General features: G+C 39.3%; 1 protein-coding gene across 1 annotated transcript in view; it reads left to right on the top strand.

The window, feature by feature from the left end:
* Positions 1-12,261, top strand: part of LOC110196078 (speedy protein E4) — a 44,200-nt gene extending 31,939 nt beyond the window's left edge. The window contains exons 10-11 of the mRNA XM_078149200.1: positions 11,034-11,146; positions 12,016-12,261. The gene's annotated coding sequence lies outside the window, so the exon portion shown is untranslated. The remainder of the gene's footprint in view (positions 1-11,033; positions 11,147-12,015) is intronic.
* The last annotated feature ends 5,654 nt before the right edge of the window (positions 12,262-17,915 follow it).

The raw sequence follows: 17,915 nt of genomic DNA on the forward strand, positions 1-17,915 counted from the left end.
ATCAGTATGCCTCCTTTTTCATCTTTACAAAATCTTTATGGGAACAAATTATGTATAACAGGGCATCCTTGATGAAAGTTTGAGAAGGGAAAAGACAGGCCTTTGCAACAATGTTCTATAACATATAACAGCTTTATAGTCATACAATTTATTGAAAGTTATAGAAAATATAAGAGCTCACTCTGCTGCTTCTTGACTATGAACACATTTGATTTGTTTGAGCTATTTGTCACCACACAGGTTTTCTTCTGATAAGATGTGTCCTATGTAGGTCAAAACTATATAAATGAGGTTTAACAATAGAGATATCTTTGTTCCATGATGTGATTATTAATATTAAACAAGGAGTCATGCTTTGCAAAGCATTTGTCATGATCATGAACCCATGTAGAGTCCAAGTCAAAGAGAGATTCCTATGAGGTCTTTCAGATATTCTTATTCACAAGTAATATTGGATTGATTACCTCAAACCTAGCAGCACTGCTGCAATTCCTAAATGAGATTAGTAATCAAACAAAAATAGTCTATCCTAACTTTTGAAAGAGGAGAAAAAATAGATGGAAAATGCCTGTGGTCTGGATCCCAATGTGCAGTTGGATGAGCAATCTATTAAGCCGGCCATTCCTTAAAATTGTTTTGGGCAGATACTAGATGGATGAGCTAGGCCCGGAACTGAACAAGAGGAAGAGAGCGAGCTAGATCACCTTTGGGAAACTGCACGTTTTAATGACACTCAGCCTTCACTCTGAAACAAAGGCCCATATTTTAAAAATCAATATGCTTCTAGTGATGCTTTGTGGCTATGAGACATGGCACGCCACAGTCTTTGAAAAATGCAAATTCCAGGCTACCCAATTGGCAATGGAGAATGCATTTGAAGTTTAAAGAAGACTGCAACTTATCACCAGTGAAAGAGTGCAATGAAGTGTAAAAGATGTCATCAGAGAGATGTATGGCTGAAGAAAAGAGGCAGGCTGGTCATGTGGCAAAATGGAGAAAGAACTGACAGACAGCCTGGGGAAAATATCTGAGAGAAGCTCCACCCCCACCCCCCAGCCATAAGCTTCACAGTGCTGCTGTGGAGAATTTCTAGAAGGGCAACTACAAGAATTGTGCTGAATGGAAGTTGTGGATAGGCTGAAAACTGCATAGAGAAAAGCCAACCTCAGTGAGATTAGTGATTCTGTGATCTGTTCTCTCATCTGCTATTTTCTCTTAAGTTTTTTCAGCTTAGCTTCTCCATCCTCCCTAGCTTCTATCTATACTATTCCTCACACTATTACAGGTTTTCTTCTTAGATCCTTCTGCAAGCTCAGTTCCTTAGTTTACTTGTGTTTTCTAATTCTCTTCCTTCCAATACTACTATTTCCTTTACTGCTCTCTCTCTCTCTCTCTCTCTCTCTCTCTCTCTCTCTCTCTCTCCCATAATACATAGATTTAGAGGTGGAAGGCATTTTAGAGACCATTTCTTTAGCTGTTGTACCACTTCTGGTTATGGTCTCATTCTAATCACTCCTTTTATAGACTTCTCTCATAATCCAACTTCTTATCTTGTCCTTTTTAGTCCTTACCTTAGCTTCTATCTCCTTTGCTTCTCCTTTAATCTTTATTGGTCTACTTGCCTAAGCTATTCTCTTCTAGCCTATTTTTTTCCCTCTAAGATACTCTTCTACCAGCATTTACCCCCTTCTCCCTTCATCTTTTTTGCTGCTACCAGATCAGTATTATTCTTCATTCTCTCTTTGACTTTGCCCCTTTCCCTTCTCTTCTCCTCTTTTCCTCCCCTTTCTCCCTCTCCCCCTCTACTCTTTCCCTCTTCTCCTCTCTTTTCTTTCTCTCCCTCCTATTCTCCCCTCCCCTTCCTCTCTCTCCCTTATTTCTCTCTCCTCTTTCCTCCTTTCTCTCCCTCACTTCCCCCATCTCCCTTCTTTCTCTTTCTCCCCTTATTCTCTCTTTACTTTGCCTTTTTCCCTCTTCCTTGCTCCATACTCTCCCTCTCATCTCTCTCTCTCTCTCTCTCTCTCTCTGTCTCTCTCTTTCACTCTCCCTCTTCTCAGTCTCTGCCTCTGTCTGTCTGTCTCTCTTTTCCTCATGTCTTCTCTCCTTTCTCTTCCTCTCTTTTTCCTCCCCTTCCCTCCCCTTTTTTTCTCCTCTTCTCTCTCCCCCATGGTATGTTCTCTCCTCAGCTTGAGGCATCACTTCCATTCTTATTTCAGCTTTTCCTCTGCATTAGTCAGTCTCTGTCATGTCACGTCACGTCACGTCACAGATCCACACACAGATCATATCTTATTAGTTCCTCCCATATCCCATTTTTACTTCTACTATCTATTTCTATCACTTTAGTTGATTGCCTGCTTCTTTTGCCTTCTTCTCAACTCCCTTCTTAGCCTGGATCTGTCCTCAACTACTCCTACTCACTTTGCTGCTTTCAGCTAAACTCTTCTGTTTTAAATCATCCCCATTACCGAAGCTGTTTCTGGTTTCTCAGTTACTTCTGTTAGTTCACCTGCTCCCATTTCTACTCCTTCCCCTCAGATTTTCTTAACTCCTCTGCTCCACCTTCTTCCCTAGCTACTCCAATCTCTTATAATTCTTTTCCTTCAACTCCTCCCATATACTCAGTTCCTCTAAGTTTCTTAACCTCTTCCATCTCCTCAGTTTCTTCTTCAGCATTTCCTCCTACATCCTTGATTTTTCTCACCTCCTTCCATTTATTCAGTTTCTCTTATATCCTCTAGATTTTCCCCTCAATTCTTACTACCCAACTGTCCCAGGTCCTCAGCCTCTCCTATACTTTTAGGAATTCCCATATCTGTAGCTACTGTACCTCTCAGGAAATTCTAACTTCTCATATTTTCTTGTTATATTTCCCATCACTTCTTCCTACTACCTCAATTTCTTCCATCACTTCTTTAGCTCTCCCACCCCCCTCAGTCCCTTAGCAGTTCCCATCTCCACCTCAACTGTTGTACTACCATAAGTGTGTTGCTCCTACTTCAAACATTCTTTTTTCATAAGCATCCCTCAGAATACCACACATTATCCTTCTTCCCCCCATCTCCTTTGGTCTCTGCTGCTTTCATTTCAGCCCCTTTCAATTGAATGCTGCAATTATTTTTATATTATTTTCACATTATGAATTAGTGTGTTGATTTGATATCACATGTCTTGCTTTAGCTGGTGGCTTTCTTGGGACAGTAATTTCCTTAGGCAATGAAATTGCTAGTGATAGCTCTGCCTCAGAACTCTTGTTTCTTTGTAGCTTCTCTCTCAGCTTGCTTCCTAGCTTGAACCTGTCTCAGTTCTTCCCATTCCTCCTTTCCTCCTGGTTCAGTAGCTGGCTTCTCAGTTTTCACCATTCCTGAAGCTATTTCTGGTTTCTCAGCTGTTCCTGACTCTAGGAAAACCTTATATATTCCCATGTCATCTCCTAGCTCCTCAGACTTCTATAGTTGCTTCCATTTCTTCAGCTTCCATTATTTTTCAATTCCTCTTACCTCCTTAGCTATTCCTATTTCCTCAGCTTCTTTCACCTCATTTTTGCCCCCCCAATTTCATCAACCCTTCCCATTCCTTCAATCCCTTTCATCTTTTCAACTCCTCTCCTTTCTTCTCATATCCTTCCATCTGATCAACTCTACCCATTTACTCAGCTCTCTCAGTTCTCTTAGCCTCACCAGTCCCCTTACTCACTCTCATCCCAACCCATCACTTCCTCTCACCTTAACATAATGGGTTAAAACTATTTTTCTCCCTGGTGATTACCAATCTTTGGTGATATGTATACATGAGAGTTGACTAAATTCAGCAAAATGGCCAGCCATCTAAGATGGCTTCCTGCAGTGTGTGTCCATCAAAACTTAACACATGTTTATACTCTGTGGAGTGCTATATTTATTTCTAAGCTAGGTGTGAGTTAAAGTTCTAGTTTCTCATATCTTTTCTTGCCTTGCACTCCCTCTACTTCTTTTATCACTTCTGCTGCTCCTATCTTTTGATATCTTCCCACTTCCTCATCGTCTTCCATCTTCTCTTTCTGCCTCTTCTTCAGTGTCTGTCTCAGTTACTATCTCCACATCTGCTACCATTTCAGTTTTTCCCATTTCCTCACTTGTCTTATCTCCTGAATTTCTTAAGTATTCTCAGCTGTCTGCTCTTTTCCCCAACTATTAGCCCCTTCAGCTATTAACACCTTATTTTCCTCTATCTTTTCACCTCCTGCCATCACCACCATTACCACTACTTCCTCTAATTCTTCAGTTCCTCCTCACCTCTTATTCCTTCCCAATCCCTTTGACCCCTCCACGTCCCCTGACCTCTTTCCATTTCCTTAGCTCCTCACACGTTCTTGTCTCCTGTTCCCTTAACTACTACTCAAGATCTTCCTCTTTCTTATTCTCTCCCATATCTTCAACCCCTCCAGGTTTCTTTCCCATCCTGTAACCCTGCCCCACTTCCTCAGCTCATCAATACCTCCTCAGCTGCTTCCATTTGGTCAGCTGTACACATCTCCTAAGCCCTCCCTACTGTCTCATTTCTCATCTCCTTCTCAACTCCATTCTCATCTTTTCTGCAGCTCCAAATTTTTTAGATGCTGCCATTTTTTGTTTTCTTTCACATCCTCAGATATACGATCTCTTCAGTTCTTACCTGTTACCATTGCTTAGGTCTGCATACTTTAGCTGTTCCCATTCCCTCTTTCCATTTTTTTTCAGTTCCTTCCCTCTCCTCAGCTCTTCCCCCTTCCTAAGCTCCTTACATCTCCTTAGCTATGCCTATCTCATTTCCTCCCACCTCCTCATTCTTTTCATGCATGCCCCTTTCTGCTATCTTCTCAGTTTCTCTTAGCCCCTTGCCTTTTCCTATCTCTTCCATTCTTCTGATCAAATGAGATAGTATTTGTAAAGTGCGTAGCACAGTGCCTGGCACATAGAAGGCACTTAATAAATGCTTGTTCCTTCCATCCTATTCTTTTGATAATTTTTGTTCCCTTAGCTGCTCCCATCTCCTCAGCAATTCCCATTTCCTTAACTTCTATTTCTTCACTTCTGTAACTGTTCTTATCTCTAACTTTCCTCCATTCTCTCCCATTCTCCAGCTTCTTCCACCTCTCAGATGCTTTGCCTCCCTGGACTCTTCCATAGAAGAAAATGCTCCCATATCTTTTACTTTTCTTATTTTACGTATTTTGTATTTCCTCCCATTTCTACAGATGCTACTTTCCCTTACCACCCATATACCATGTCTCAGAAACACCTTACTATTTTGTAGTTGTTATCAAACGAACCCTTTATAGCATCTGAGTTCCACACTAATATATTAATATGAGGACCTCATGTTGCCCACCTTTTCCTCTAGTCCCAGACCCCCCCCACTCAGCACTTTTTCCAGCTGCTCATTCCCTATCCTACCTCAGATCTTCCTTTCACTGGGTGGTTTCCTTCTAAAACACCATCCTTTGCCTAGTTTCTCAAGACTTCTCTTCCACACTTGCATTCAAACTCCTCTTCCTATGTGACAGTTCTCCTTGATCCTCCCACCCAGATTAAACTGACCCCACTTGGATATATTACACTATTATCCACCTCTTAATGTTGCTGGTTTCATTCTGAACATAACATTTTTGTGCCAATTCATGTTAGTTCCTGAAAGGCGTGGATCTCTATCTGAATTCACATATTGCTTGCAAGAGTTAGATGCAGAATAAAAACCTTTTGAAAGAAGCCTGAGTCTCTGAAGGATTTATTCTACTAGCTGTTTCTGGCCTGATCAGGTCATTCTCCCTCATTGGATGGAGCAGGGGCAGGAGCTGGACCACAACAGAATGAAAACTCACTTATAGAGCACTTTGAAATTTCAAGTCTTATCTCACTTGCTCCTAACAAAAGTCCCATGCCGTTGGGTTACATCACAATCCACACTTTTATGTGTTAGGAAAGTCAGGAGCAGAGGAGTTAAGTGACTGGGTCTAGATTGGATACTTACTGAATGTGTGACCTGGGCCAAATCGCTTCAACTCTTTGGATCTCAGTTTCTTCATCTTTAGAACGAGGTGGTTGGACTGCATGTTCCTTGTGGTTCTAAATTCTCTGATTTGTCTAAGGCCAAATAGCCAGTAAGTAACACAGGCAAAATCTGAACTCAGGACTTCTGACTCTCTAGGTCCAGTGTTCCTTGAGCAATTAATTTCCATTATACCACATTGTCTCTTAAATTGATGTGTTGACTTGTTAAAACCAGACCCTATTTTCAAATTATAATAACTAGATCCAGCTTCCTATCTTCTCTAAATCCTGGGTGTATTCTTCTAATTCCTCCCACCTACATGGTCATAGCTCACTTTTCTATAACACTCTAAGGTTTATAAAGTTTATAAATCCTTGTTGTATCTCATTGTATTAGTGTTCTTGGCTTCAGACAATCTCTTCAACATTGACTTTTCATTGTCATCTTCACCAATTTGCAGGGTGGAAGATAAAACTTCAGAGGTGTTTTAATTTGCATTTCTCTCATCTCATTTCCTTTTTCTTTTTTGATAAGAATATTCAAGTGGAAGGTGAGAATGCCATATTTAGTATACTTGAGATTTAGCTAACCATTTGTCAAAATGTTTTCTGCTATCTCTATAAATGGGATGTAGACATGAGGGCTAGATGATTATAGAGTTAGGGGGAAAAGAATGATTTGAGTGACTGTACTTATAGAGTTCAGTCATTAATTGATCAATATCTACCTGGAAGGAGGGCTCTAAAAAAGTACCCTAGAGATTTATTTTTGGCCATACTCAACACTTTTATTGGTCCCTTGGATGAAGGCAAATATCATGGTACTAAATCTACAGATGCCAAAGTAGATGGGGGGAATCAATAGTTAACATATTGGATAATAGTGTCAAGACCTCTTTTCCTCCCACCTCCCACCTCCCCCCCCCAGTCTCCAAATCTCAAAAACTTAATACAGCTGATTTAAATCTTTTATTTGGATTCTAAAAATTAACTGCCTAACCAGAGGATAGAGGAGGTGTGACTAAACAAAAAAAAATTATATGAAAGATATACGTCACTTTTATTGGATTATAAGTTCAATATGGGCAGCTAAGTGGCACAAGGTAGCTAGGTGGTGTAGTGGAGAGAGTGCTAATCTTGGAGTCAGGAAGACTTAGCTTCCTGAGTTCAAATCGGTCCTCAGACATTTTATTAGGTGTGTGGATCCTGGGCAAGTCACTTAACCTTGTTAGCCTCAGTCCTCATCTTTAAAATGAGCTGGAGAAGGAAATGACAAACCACTCCAGTGTCTTTGCCAAGAGAACTCCAAATGAGGTCATGACAAGTCAAAGATGACTGAAGAACAAGTCCAGCACAAGACCATAGTGTGACACTGGGAAAGGGGAGAGGAATAAGCATTTACACAGCACCCACTATGAGCTGGGCACTGTACTAAGCACTTCCTATCTCATTTGATCTTCACAGCAACCTTGTGAGGTAGGTGCTCTTGTTATCCCCATATCACAGTTGAGTAAACTGACACAGATAGAGATGAAGTGACTTGCTCAGGGTTACACAGCAGGCATCTCAGGCCAGATTTGAACTTAGGTCTTCCTAGCTGCAGACCCCAAACACTATCCGCTGAAACATCCACTTGCCTCAGCTGCCATGACAACTGACTTGGCAGTCAAAGGAATTATCAGGACATTAGCCCATTGATAGTACCCAAAATGGTGAAAGAAGCATGATGCTCCTGCTGTCCTCTGTCTCCATCAGATCACATCTAGAATGCTCGATTTGATTCTTGGTGCCATGTTGTAAGAAGAGTATTAGCGAGTTAGAATGGGCCAAGGCGCTGGAGCATCACTGGGGTGGTTAGGTGTAATCAAAAGGATTGTGGACTGCGCGGTACTTTCACTTTCGGTTCGGATCTCAAGATGGAATGACACACGCTCGGCATAATCTTAACAAATGATCACATTTATTTTACAATGATTAATAGTGATTAAGGCAAACCACACACAAATAAAGATGAGAATAACATTCAATATAAGTAATAATCAAAATAAAGAAAAGGGGGAATAAGAAAAGAAAGCATACACACTCACTGACCAGGTGAGCTCATACCTACTGGACTGGAGAGACTGAAGAATGGTGAAGAGGTATGGTCAAGGAGGCAACAGAGCCGTGTCCCCCTCTGACTCAACAGAGGCTGTGCACGCAATCCGCCCCTGGTCAACAGAGATACAGCATCCCTATCTCTGAAGTCAAAGTACTCCAAAAATCCCTTTCCTAATGACCCCTTTTATATCTATGTAAACCAGGGAAAAACAATCTTGATGTTTTGTTTTGTGTACATATCCTTGGTGAGCACTTAGGTCCAGGGCACGCACACATCTTAACAAAGGTTGGGGCTTGATCAGAAGTCCAAATACCTGTTTGTAGTGTAAATCTCCAAGGAGTGATTAGTTCCTTGGACAGTTGCACTCTTTTCTCAAGAAAAATGTTCCTTGAGATGAATTGCTTTCCCGGATAACATAGTTTGTTACTTAATGTTCCAGTCTCCTTGGTCTCACCATGCATGGTAACTCCAATTTATCTTTGTGTCAGGCCTTGAAGTGGTTACACAGGGGGCTGGGTAGGATCTCCTTGGGGGCTGGGAAGAATCTCCTCAGTTTCCCCTACATTAGGGGACCAAAGACAATGATATATTAGAACTGGTTGAAGGAACTTGATCTGGAGAAGAGAAGACTTGGTTCATGTAGACATGGTCAAATATTTGAAATGCTATCATATGGAAGAGGGATTAGATATTCCAATTTTCTATCACCTTCTTCAGAGGTTAGAATTAGTAGCAATTGCTAGAAGTTGTGGAGAGAAAAAAATTGGCTTAATGTCAAGAAAAACTCTGCCATTAAGGTGTTCAAAAGTGGAATGTGCTGCCTTGGCAAGTACTGGTATCTAAATGGAAGTCTTCAAGAGGTGGTGGGGTGATTGCTTGTTGAAAAGAAATGAAGTCAGAAATAAATGGAGTTAGACTTTTCTGGTCTCTTCATTTCCTAATTTTCTCTGAATATAGGACAAAATATTTAGTTTTTACAGAGGATGAAACTGAGACTTGGAGAAAGAAAATGATTTGCACTAGATCACACAGCAAATCTGTGTTTATGTCAGGGATAAATCCCAGGTCTCTGGAATCTCAAGCTAATGCATTTTCTAGTCCTGTCTTTACCGAAACTAGCGTATATGGGTTCTGGGTAGCAAGCCTTGAACTTTTGTGTTCTATAATAAACATTATCTGGCATTTCCAATGGGCTTCCAATTTTCATCTTGATGCAGGCTGTGAAGCCCTGGAGACCTTACAACAGAACATCTGTTGACAACCACCCCTTATTTCTGGGGCTTCAGGAATGACTGACTTGTTTACCTTAGTCAATACTTTCTGAAGGAAAGTGAGAAGTTACCTTGTGAGAATAATATATTGCTGGTTCGTTGAGTCTTCAAAGGGAACCTTGGACAAAAATCCCTTTCTCTGAAGCTTTGGTTCTTATGTTTTCACCAGAGGAATAATACATTAGGCATCACTTACCTCAGAGGATAGCTGTAAGGGCAGCATGCTTTGAACCCTAATTTCCATAAAAATGTGACAACATGCTATAATGGGTAGAGTAGTTGAATTAAATTCAAGAAGACCTGGGTTCAACTCCTGCCTCAGACACTTAGTAGATGTGTCACTCTGGGAACATCACTTAATAACAATGGGTCTCAGTTTTCTCATTTGTAAAACAAGTGGATAAGAATCTGTGATTTCCAAGGTCTCATCTAGCTCTAAATATGTGATCCTATTTAAGCTGTTATGATTATTAAGCCATTGTCTAGTCCAACCCCTACATGAAACATGAATTTTCTTTATGACATCTCTAACAAGTGGATATCCAATTGAACACTTTCAGAGATTGGAGACTTTATGCATCACAATAGAGTCCATTGTTGCACTGCTCTAATACTTGGAAAGTGATCACAGATTTGGAGCTAAGAGGGCTCTCAGAGGTCATTTTTGAGTTGAACTCCATTTTACAGATAAGTGAATTGAGTGTCAGAAAGATGAACAAAGTTTTCAAATCCAGGTCCTCTGACTCAATGTCCAAAACAGATTCCTCTGTACCAGGCTGATTCTAAGAGGCCCCTATTCTAGCATTAGTTCTACCATGAGGTTTTGATCTTGGGAAAGTCATGCCATCACTTTAATGCTCAGTTTCTTTACTGTATAATAAAGGGATTAGATGAGATGTTTTCTAAAATCTTACTGGTCAGCCAATCTAGTTTCTAAGGTTGAATTAATTTAATCATTTTGTAGCTATAGTCTCTTAAAGGGAAAAGGAGTTATGTCTCAAAAAGACTACAAATAAACTAGTGTCAATCTGAATTGGAGAATCAAAAACTAGTAGAGTAATTGACAGTACAGATAGAAACTTTTTATTTGATAATCCTGGCCAGAACAGTCTTCCATTTTTGAAACATTGAGAATTTCACATTTTTAAAATTTTTTTTTGTTTTTTTTTTGTTTGTTTTTTGCCTTTTTGCTAGGCAATATGGTTAAGTGAGTTGCCCAGGGTCACACAGCTAGTAAGTGTTATGTGTTTGAGGTTGGATTTGAACGCAGGTCCTCCTGAATCCAGAGCCAGTGCGCTATCCACTGCGCCACCTAGGCACCCTGAGAATCTCCCATTTTAATGGGAAAGAAAAGTCTTGTTTCTCTAATTTGTAGATAGAAAAGAAAGTGAGAGAGAGAGAGAAAGAGAGAAAGAAGGTGAGCAACACAGAGATAAAGATAGACAGACAGACAGACACACACACACACACACAGAGGGACAAAGTCAGATTGAAAGAGATAGAAAGACAGAGATAGAGCCAGACAGTAAAGGAGAGAGATAGAGATAGACAGAAACAGAGAAAGACAGAGACAGACTCAAGAATGAAAAAGCAATAGAAACAGACTCTAAAAGCCTCAGAGTTAGAAGGGCCTTTAACAATTATATGTTCCAGAACTTTGCCCGAGATGGATGTCCATTGTATTACAGCACCAAGAAGTAGTCTTCCTGACTTTGCATGAACACTTTGCAAGAAGTTCACTGCCTCACGTGGCAAACCATTTTACTGTAAGCTAATAGTAATTTTTTTTAATGAAGTTCTTGAGTCTAGTACAAAATTCTGCCTCTTAGAAATTACTACCCATTGGTCTGACTTCAACCTTGTGGGGACAAGCAGAAGAAGCTTAATTCCTTTATCCTATAATGCCCTTCAGTCACTTTGATGAGATTACCATGCCCATCAACATTCTGTTTTCTAAGCTAAACATCCCTTGGACCATTCACATGACCCTCCTATGAGATGACCTCCAGGCCCTTCACCATCCCAGTTGCCTCCTCTGCATGCTCCTCAGCTCAGCAAAGACTTTCCTAAAAGTGAGTAGGACACTTCAGAAATGGTCTGATGAGGGCAGAAGAGTGCAGAGCCCCTACTCTCCTCATTCTCCATTCTAGACTTCCATTGAATACAGTGGAGATGGAGTCATGTGGTTGATACTTGGCCCACATCTACTTTGTGATATTGTTCCCAGTCACTCTAACACCAAAGCATTTGCACAATCAGGTAGGACTGTCCTCTATGTGGGGGAAAGCCAGTGGAGCCTAAGAAGCAGACTGCCCTGTCTTCATGGAACAGCTTCTCCCTATCAGGTATTTCTCAGTACACCCTGGAGACTTACCTTCAGTCTGCAGCTGATGGGTGGCTAATAACCAACTGGACAACCTATCAGGATTAAACAATTGCTCTCAGGCCACATTGACTTTTGGCCAACAGCCTGTTAACATATGATGCCTTCTGCTAGTGTTCCAAATTCTGCATTGTCCTTTTTCTGGGTTTTGTGGCTTCTTTTGCACTGACTATGCCATTATTCTGTGTAGTTTAGAACTGGGTTCACAATTCATAAGTAGTTCATTCAATTCTTTTCTTTGGCTTTTGACAGGGACAACATGTTTCGTACATGTTGTTACAGTCTTCAGTAACTTGTACTTAATGTGCCATGTCCACCAATACTAAAGAACATTTTACCACCTGAGGGATAATTTTAATATCATACGATGGGGAGCCCAGGAGGTGAGGAAGAAAGGGAAATTGCACAGGAGCACGACATTCTGGAGAGAAAATATGGCCTTTTCCCTGTTATTGAATAAGGCTTTTTTGGGTCTCTTCATCATGGCATTGTCTGGTTTCTCAGGTGAGCAATATTGTTAGTCACAGGTGGAAAACCTCTGATTTGCCAGAAACTGTAGGAAGAAAACAGTGCCTGGGTTGCAGCTGTCAGTATTGGGACCCCAAGCACACACTAGGAAAAGATTTGTTTCTATGCTAGTAGTAATATGAAATGTGTGTGAATGTAATGATAACCCCAAACTGAAGAATTGTGCTGTCCGCCATTCAATTCCATCCAATCTTTATTAAACATCTCCTCTAGGCAGTAATTGGTGCTTTGAGATGGGGAGGATGAAGAGTTTATAGAAATCATTGTCCCTGACCTCCTGGTATTTTCTTTTTAGTGGGGATTTAGATAAATTTTTATTTTAGATAAATGTTTTTCATATTTATAAATATTTATATATTCATTTTTATTTATTTCTATATAAATGTATAATTTATATGCTATTTATATATAAATAGTTTAGATAAGTTCAGACTAATACATTAAAAGTACATTTTTTAGTCCAATAGTTTGATTTCATTGATTTTCTATATGTATAAATCCCCTCCAGTGATACTCATATGCAACTCATTTCTATCCCGCAGATTTAGAGAGATGCCTGAAGCACTGAGAAGGGTTAAGTGACTTGTCTCTGGGCACATAATTACTGTTCTTCAGAAACAGGCATATAGCAAATACCTCTTAAGTGCCAGGGCAGTGCAAGGCCCTAGGGGTACAAAGATTAAACATAGCCCTGCCCCCAAAGAGCTTGTATTCTAATAGGGCAGGGGTCCTGAGCATTGACATCATCCTAGCAAAAAACATCTGATGATTTCTTGGGCTTAAATGAGCCTATCTAATCAATATGAGGCTGTTTTGTGAATACCTAGACCTCAAGTACCACATGGTTAGGAACACTCTATGGATTTCTGCTAGGGCCTGCATAATAAGAAGGTGTTGTCTTATTCTACCGAAACCTGATAACATTCTCTATCAAAGATTAAGTGCTTTAATATACCCTTCTATCCTCTGATTGCAGATGTTTTAAGTGGGAAAAAACCTAAACCAAAAATAAAGGTAAGAAATGTACAGATTGGATTTTAGGCCAAATTTTCATTTTAGATCATATGGTCTATAGCTGAAAAGAAGTTTAGGGGCAACCAGGTTTAACATTCCCATTTTAAAGCTGAGGAAACTGAGGCCCATATACATTCAGGGACTTGGTCATGGTCATATAGAGGTAAGTCACAACACTAGAATGCAAACCCAAGTTCTCTGAAACCAATCCCAGTGTTCCTTCCATGATATCACACTGCTTCAATGTCAACTTGATGGAACCTAAATCTGAAGGGAGAAACCAGTACTTCTTTGTTTGTACTTCACTTGTGTGTGCAACACTCTACTTTGTCTGGTAACTATTGGTGTAGGTGTCTCAGTTCCCTCATTATGTTGTGAGCCTCATGAGGGCAGTGTGGTGTAATGGAAAGATCATCGGTTTGGAAGTTAGGAGACCTTTCTGGTACCAGATCTTCTGACTCCCTGAGTGATGCTGGGAAAATCCCATCCTCTCTTAAGGCCTCCATTTATCCATTTGTAAAAGGAGGGAATTGGGCTGGATAATGTCTAAGATCACCTTCAACCCTCAATCTTTTATTATATTTCTAAGGTCTCTTCTTACTCCAATATTTTGTGTTCTGTGTTCTAAGGTTCTTTTCCAGATCCCAGTGGTTTTTGATTTTAAGACTACAGGTTATTTTTCTGTGTTATCTCCCTGCGTACTTAGTATTGGGCCTGGCACATAGCAACTGGGCTCTTAGAGAACTGTGGGAATTGTGTGAACTAACTAACTCCATGTTATAAAGCCATCACAGCTCTTAATGGCTATGTATTGAATGAATGAGGTAAAGCATGAGGGAACATTAGCCAAATCGCTTTTATTCCACATTTTAAAGCATCTAATTTGTTGTTATGGGGTAAAATAGAGCTTTAGAACACACTCTGTGAGAAGAGCTTTCTATCTCTGTGTGTTCTATAGCAAATGAACGTGAGTTAGATGTCAGATTGGATGAATATTAGTGTCAATAATTTCTAATTTCACTATTATGTATTATCAAAGGGATGGTTGGTGAGCACTTGCCCAGGGAATCAGTGATGACTACAAGTCAGCATGGATTAAGCAAGAATAAGTCAAATAACACTAACTTCATTTCTTTTTCCAACAGGATTCCTAGAACTGAATTGCAAAGGAATGTCATAAGCGTACTATAACTGGATTCTTAATATCCTTATGGACAAAAATAGAATGTGCTAGTTTATAGTTGTTTTAGGTAAATTCAGAAAGGGTCGAATCACTGAACCTAAGGGGTAGTGATTGATGGATTAATATTCACCTTTAGAGAAGTCCCTAAATGTGTACTTCAGGACTTCCCCATGCCTTATGATGTTCACTATTTTTATCAGTGCTTTGGATGGAGGCATATCTATTGTGAATGTCATATTCAAGGGTGATATGAAACAGGGAATGATGGCTAGCATTCTAGATGAGCACTATGGTACTGTGGAAAGAATTTTAGACTTTGACTCAGATGATTGTGTTTGAGTTTCAATTCTCAAATTGATGTTTAATAGCCCTGTGACTTTGCAAACTAGGCCTATATGAATTGGGTGAATAGTATCTATGTTATCAGACTCAAAGGACTGTTCCACATAAAGTGTTTTGTAAATCTTAAATTTCTGTGTTAAGTAAGTCATTATGGGTATTAATCAGGAGTCAACAAATATGTTCTGTCAGCCAAATTTGGCTGCCACCTGTTTTATGTGGCTGAGTGCTAAGGCTATATGAAAAGAATGAAGTGGCCAAATGATGTTCTAGCCATAACATGCTGACCCCTATCATTGATGATAATGATAGTGGTGGTGGTGGTGGTCCTTAAAGAGCTCAACAAGCCAGAATAATGAGGTGAAATTAATAAAATAAAATTGAATAGTGATGCATGTAAAGTCTATATTATGGGTAAAATGAATCAATTTACAAGTACTGGATGTAGAAAGTATGGTTTGGAAGCAGCTTGTGTTCAAGATACCTGACAGTTTTAGTGAATGAAAAGTTTCAGATGAGTTAGTGATATACTATGTATCACCAAAGTGATCCAGTCCTCAAAGCTATTGTGATCTTTGGTTCCGTAAGAAGTAAGACTGGTAATTTTCATACCTTTCCCTACCCTTTTGAGATCATATCTGGAATATTATATCCAGATATGAATTCTATAATTTTAGATGGGCATTGGTATCTAAAATATATTTAGGATTTGAGGAACAGGATTCTGACTGGAATTGGAAACCATGTCATAGGCTGATTGGTTGATGAAATGGTTTGAATTGGGGAACTGGGGAATGGATGACTTGGTTGGAGGTGATGGAGATTAGATGGGGATAATTTTTGACTTTCAGTATTTTAAGGAATATCATATGAAAGGGACATTTTACAAAAGGATCAGAGATCTTCAATGTGAGATTGGATTTTCACTGGTCAGGTTTGTTGAAGAGGGGTTTCCTACTGAGATATGAATTGGACTACGTGCCCTCTGAACTTCCTTTCTACTCTGAGATTTTATTATTCTATGATTCTTCTTTTTCATGAGTCCCCAGAGTATCACACTAAAATTAGTGGATCATATCTATGGGGAAGAAAATCTAGGCTTGGTATGAGGAAAAACTAACTTTCTAATAACTAGCCTTTCCCAAAGTGGAATAAGCTCCTTGGAGAATTTGGAGTTTCCTCATCAGTTTCAACAACCAAATGAAGGATGAATTACAATTTGTCATACATTTTGTGGTGGGTGCCTTTCTTAATTATGGATTGCATTACATCCTCTGTGAGGCTCTCCTATCTTTCAGAGTCAATTATACTATAGAGGTTTAGCATGATAAGAATGGTAAGCTTGTTCAGTAGGATGCAGTCATGATTACGTAAACCTTAGTTAAGGGCAGGGTGGAGGAAGTTCATGATTTGGAAACTCAGGTCTAGGGCCTGAATTCTAGTCAATTAGAGGCTGAAGCCTGGAAGATCTCAGCCTTTCTTTGCCTATGGGTGGCATTGAATCCTAGGAGAGTAATCATCATTAATGCTGTTGGTCTGATAAGCCTAATCCATGGCTATAGGACTTGCTATCTGATTTAAATTCTTATTTTAAAATTACTTTTACAGATTAAATGTACTTGGTTATTAAGCGCATTTTATCTTCAAATTGAGAGAATCAAGATGTATTGTATACATGCAATTGATCCAGTATGTGCATCTAATAAGAAGACTTATGGGAACCAATGTACATTCTGCCTAAAAACACGGTGAGAGAATCAGATTTCCTATGATTTAAAGAATTTTTGGAAAGTAAGACACAGGAATGGAATTTTACTGATTTTCCAGGTTACAAAAAAAGATCAAAGAACCAGACTCTGGCTATTCTCTGAAAAAAATAATGTCTCAGTGATATCAGACTTATACTTGGACATTTAATTTCAATATTTATACAATCAACATTTCTTAGTTTCCTACTGTGTGCAGTGGGTTGAGTACTTGCTGTGTGTGGAGGCAGTTTGGTGTAGTAGAAAGAGCCCAAGATTTTGAGTTGGGAAGACGGGAAGATATTGAACAAGTCCATTCTCAATGGGGATTAGTTTCCTCATCTGTAAAATGAGGTGTTCAGAGCATCACCAAGATTTCCTCTAGCTCTAAATCTCATGATCTTGTGAAGAAAACAGTGAGACATAGTGGACAGAGATCTGGTCTAAGATCCAGGAAAACCTGAGTTCAAGCCTCATTTCTTGACACTTACTGGCTCTGTGACTGGGCAAGTCACTTAACCCCTTAGTGCTCTAGGTAACTTTGTGAGACTACAAGTTATAGACAAGCTGATGACCTGCATTGGTTGAGGGAGTTTCCTCTTCCAGAGGTTTCTTGTCCCAATAAAATCACAAATGCATTCTCTATTGCAACCCCTTAACTTAGAAGAGAGGCCAATTCTTGATAAACTTATTAAAGTGAATGTTCTTTATAATCAACAGACAAGAAATACATTTGTGTGTATACCTTGTAGTCAGTTTTGTGACTGCGGAGATGTGATCTGCTCCAAACAATTTTTCCCATTGAAAATATCTGCATATATTTTTTTAACAATAAGGATGCCCTCAATACACATATAGATTCATCTTCATAAAGATTTTGCATATTTATAGTAAATCTTAATAAAAATAATGAAATATGCATAAGGGATTCATCCTTTAACTATTTATCCTTCACCTTCAACCTTTAACTATTTAAAGCAATGATCAAAATTAATACCAAATTAAAATGAAGGATTGAGATAGAATATGCAGGTGAGACTGCAACAATCTGACTTATTAAACCAAACTATTGACGTTAAAAAATGAGAATCAGCTCAACACAACAGCAATCTAAGACAATTCTGAAAGACTTATGTTGGAAAATGCTGTCCACCTCCAGAAAAATAACTGATGTAGTCTGAATGCAGATCAAAGATACTTTTACTTTATGTTTTTGTTTTTATTCATGTCTGTGTTTTCTTTCAGAGCAAGGCCTACATGGAAATGTATTTTTGCATCATTATACATGTATAACCTATGTCAAATTGCTTCTCAGTGTTGGCAGAAGCAAGAGAGAGAGGGAG

This window comes from Phascolarctos cinereus, unplaced genomic scaffold, assembly GCF_003287225.1.
Source record: "Phascolarctos cinereus isolate Bilbo 61053 unplaced genomic scaffold, phaCin_HiC Scaffold_2;HRSCAF=192, whole genome shotgun sequence".
Classification (NCBI taxonomy): domain Eukaryota; kingdom Metazoa; phylum Chordata; class Mammalia; order Diprotodontia; family Phascolarctidae; genus Phascolarctos; species Phascolarctos cinereus.